The 4,653-nt window shown below is 36.3% G+C and overlaps 1 pseudogene across 1 annotated transcript; it reads left to right on the top strand.

Annotated features, from left to right (window-relative positions):
• Positions 1–754: 754 nt before the first annotated feature.
• On the top strand, positions 755–3,203 carry LOC116273146 (annotated as a pseudogene). The gene is made up of 2 exons (XR_004181614.1): positions 755–2,241; positions 2,328–3,203. The product of XR_004181614.1 is annotated as a tubulin alpha-1B chain-like (transcript).
• Positions 3,204–4,653: the final 1,450 nt, after the last annotated feature.

Raw genomic sequence — 4,653 nt, forward strand, 5'->3', positions numbered from 1 at the left:
TCTAGGCTTTCAGCTATTCATCCATTAAAGGTCAAACAAAAATTTCTCCTTAATGTCTTTCCATCTATTTTTAAGGTTGTTTTAAAATAAAATATATTCCTTATTTTAAAAGATTTTACTCACTTAAGACTACAAGTTAATGGCCTAGTGAAATTAAATATGGCTTGAATGTTTCTCAACAGATAGCTTTAAATAGGTAAGTTTACCAATGGTTCATTAAAAAAGATTTAGTTATATTCTTGAAATGTAACAATATAATTACATTTGCTTTAGAACAGTGCCTAGTACATAGTACAAATGCTTTAGAACAGTGCCTAGTACATGGTAGGAGCTCAAGAAATGTTAGCCAATATAATTTTCATCTTTTTTACACTAAAAATGCCTATGTATGCGATGCTGTTTGTGAAATGCTTGTCATGTGTATTGTTGTAAATTTTTTTTGGAAATAAATAACTCAGATGAAGTAATTGTAAAGTTTTCATTAATGTGACTTCCAAGCCAGTTTTATACTACAGTCGCTGAAAATAATAGGTATGTGATAGATTTTGCTTAAAAAACATTTCCAAATTAACAGAATAAAATAGACAACCATTTGAAATTATTGTTAAAAGAAATCTATGAGATTGGGATTTATGCTAATATGGTCCCCCATTGTAACCCCAAGGGATCCACGTAGAAGCTGAGAATTAGCTATATTAGAAAGAAATAATTTCATAATGATTATTTTTTAAAATAATAATTTCATGTTTCATGAAACTATGCAGGAATTTTGAAAGTGTTTTCCAAGTTAGATCTCAAAATATTTTTCTTTTAAAAGTGAAATTAAAAGTTTGATATAATAAAAAATCAAATAAGTCCAATGTTTGACCTTTCAAAATTGAGACAATGATAAGAAAGAAAAGGTTATCAAAAAATACAGAGACAGAGTTGAAGGAAAGGATCATTTATGAAAAAAAGAAAACTCTCATACAAAAATAGGTGTTAAGAAACTATAATGTACCATACAGTGTAATGTTTGGAACTAAAGTTAATAATAAATTAAATTTCCAAAGTATGGAAGTTTATATATTTTCATTGTATGTGTGAAAGAGAAACACCTATTCATTTTCATCTTTTTACTACATTTAAACAGTATTTTATATCATGTGTCCGCTGCTACTGACACTCATAAATTAATTAGTTTAAGATGACATTTTGAAACTTAATACCCACATTTTGCCACCATTATGTAAAGGTTAAAATGATATGTCAGAGGCTTCTTGGAGCAATTGAAAGGCTAGCAATAAGTAATAGTTCAAGCTTCATGACAGTTGATACAGATTTCCTTGTGATCCCCTTCAAAACCACCAGAAAGTTTTATTATTTCCAACTACAGTTTTATTTTTCATACACATTTCATGACTTCAACATTTTGTCATAATCATAATCTTTTATAGCTAGACCTATTTAACTTTACATTAGTTTTACCTTGATCATTTTTATGTGCAAATTCTAAAGGAGATGTTTAACTATAAGTATTACTGAGCACATTACTTTCCTTAACTCTTAGCTTGTTGGGATCGGTGATCGGACCCGTTATCTGCTCCTGTCGCCTTAGCCTCCTAACTGTTAGCCACTATGTGTGAGTGCATCTCCATCCACATTGGCCAGCCTGGTGTCCAGACTGGCAAAGCCAGCTTGTACCTCTACTGCCTGGAACATGGCATCCAGCTCCATGGCCAGATGCCAAGTGACAAGACAATTCGAGGGAGAGATGACCACTGAAAAGCATGTGCCCAGGGCCGTGTTTGTAGACCTGGAACCCACAGTTATCAACAGTTTACTCTGACACCTACGAGCCACCTCTTCCACCCTGAGAAGCTCATCCCAGACAAGGAAGATGCTGTCAGTGGCTATGCATGAGGCCACTACATCATTGACAAGGGGATCACTGACCTCATCTTGGACTGAGTTCACAAGCTGGCTGACCAGTGCACAGGTCTTTAGGGCTTCTTAGTTTTACACAGTTTTGTTGAACAGACTGGTTCTAGGTTCAACTCCCTGCTGATGGTATGTCTTTCTGTTGCTTATAACAAGAAGTCCAAGCTGCAGTTCTCCATTTTCCCAGCAACCCCCATCCTCCAGGTTTCCACGGCAGTAGTTGAGCTCTACGACTCCATCCTCACCACCCACACCACCCTAGAGCACTACGATTGTGCCTTCACAGTAGACAATGAGGCCATCTATGACATCTACCATTTGGTTAGCCAATGATACAGTTCATACAGGAAAGGTGGAAAAATCACCTCAACCCTTTTTATCATTTAATCAGTTTTCCAAAAGTAAAGCTCAATATTGAATGTCCAAACTACACTAACGTTAACCATCTCATTAGCCAGACTGTGTCCTCTATCACTGCTTCCTTCAGATTTGATGGAGCCCTGAATATTGATCTAACAGAATTCCAGACCAATCTAGTGCCATACGCTCACATCCACTTCCTTCTGGCCACGTGTGTCCCTGTCATCTCTGCTGAGAAAGCCTACCGTGAACACTTTTCTGTAGTAGAGATCACGAATGCTTATTTTGAGCCAGCCAGTGAGATGTTAAGATGTGACCCACACCATGGTAAATACATAACTTGCTGCCTCTTGTACGCTTGTGATATGGTTCCCAAAGCCATCATGCTGCCACTGCCACTGCCACCATCAAAACCAAATGCAGCATTCAGTTTGTGGATTGCTGTCCCACTGGCTTCAAGGTTGACATTAGTTACCAGCTTCCCACTGTGGTACCAGGCGGAGACCTGGCCAAAGGACGGAGAGCTGTGTGCACACTGAGCAACATCACAGCCATTGTTGAGGTGTGGGCTCACCTGGACCGCATACCTGATGTATGCCAAGTTTCTTTGTTCACTATTCCGTGGGTGAAGGGATGGAGGAAGGAGAGTTTTGTGAGGCCCACGAGGACATGGTTGCCCTTAAGAAAGATTATGAAGTGGTTAGTGTGGATTCTGTCGAAGGAGAGGGTGAGAAGGAAGGAGAGGAATACTAATTATCCATTCCCTTCAGCCCTGCAGCATGTCATACCCCCAGAATTTCAGCTTCAACATCAGCTGACAGGCATTCAGGCTTTTTGGTTAGATTGTTTTCACTCAGTGGTGATCATGTCTTTCCATGTGCACCTGTAAGATTTTTTCATCATGTCTCAAAATAAAGGCTTTAGAATAAAAAATGAATAAAATAAATAAATATGAATATTATTCAATTACACAGGATACGTTTTAATTTCATGAAGAGATTAATGTAGCCCCTATAAGTAATGATAATTCACACCACTATTCACTGGGTTTGGATATACAGTTATTTTACTTTTTGGCAAACATAAAATATGAGAAAGATCAGAATAGAAGATGAATGTATATTAATAAGGACAGTATTTTATGAGTACACAGGATCTGTTATATATCCTTATCCATTATGTAACTCAATCTATCATCTATATCCATGGTCTGCAAACAACATCCTGTAGGCCAAAACTGTCTTGCTGCCTGTTTTCAGAAATAAAGCTTTACTGAAACACAGCCATGCTCTTTTGTTTACATATTATCCATGACTGCTTATCTATTACAGAGGCAAAGTTGAGCAGTTATGACAAACCCACGAGCCATTTAAAATACATATAGCTGGCCGAGAGTGGTGACTCATGCTTGTAATCTCACCACTTCAGGAGGCCAAGGCAGGCAGATCACTTGAGGCCAGGAATTTGAGACCAGACTGACCAACATGGCAAAACCCCATCTCTACTAAACCTGTACAAAAATTAGCCAGTTGTGTAATTACAGCCAGGCATGCACCTGTAATCCCAGCTACTCAGGAGGCTGAAGCAAGAGAATCACTTGAGCCTGGGAGGTGGAGACTGCAGTGAGCTGAGATAACGCCACTTCACTCCAGCCTGAGTGAGAGACTGAGACTCTGTCTCGCATGAATAAATAAATAAATAAATAAATAATAAAATAAAATACATATGGTCCTTTGCAAGAAGTTTTCTTATATCTAATCCATAACATCAGTATTAATATATATATCGAATCATTTATCTAATCTCTTAATATATGTTCACATACATACATAAATGTGTATGCATACATATATATGTGTGTCTGAATGTATATATACATATGTATATATTTTTCTGCATATATTCATTCTTCCAAAAAGAGTTTCTGATGATACACATATTTGAAACAGAAATAAGATACAACCCTACAAAATAGAAGCAAGACAACAGGAAAAATAACAAAAACCAAAAAGAGCAATATTTTAAATCTAATGAATCATTCAATTTGAGCATTATTTTGGTCTGAGATTTCTGGCAGATATGACAATAGACAAAATATTGAGCTACATTGTTCTAATTAGAAAATGTGGTAAATTAAAGCACATTCAAAAGAACACAAGAATAATTTCCTTCTTATATTCTTCTGTAGATGTATGGATCACAGTCAAGTTGACCATAGAAATATAATCTCTGTTATTTTGAAGATTTGAGTTTTAATACAGAATGCCTTATAAAGCATATTTCCTGAGGGCTTTATCAATCAACAAATTTACAATAAACTGAAATTCACTTTATGTGATAGGAAAAAATCTATGACAATATAAGGAGACATAT

The sequence above is a fragment of the Papio anubis genome, unplaced genomic scaffold (genome assembly GCF_008728515.1).
Source record: "Papio anubis isolate 15944 unplaced genomic scaffold, Panubis1.0 scaffold395, whole genome shotgun sequence".
Classification (NCBI taxonomy): domain Eukaryota; kingdom Metazoa; phylum Chordata; class Mammalia; order Primates; family Cercopithecidae; genus Papio; species Papio anubis.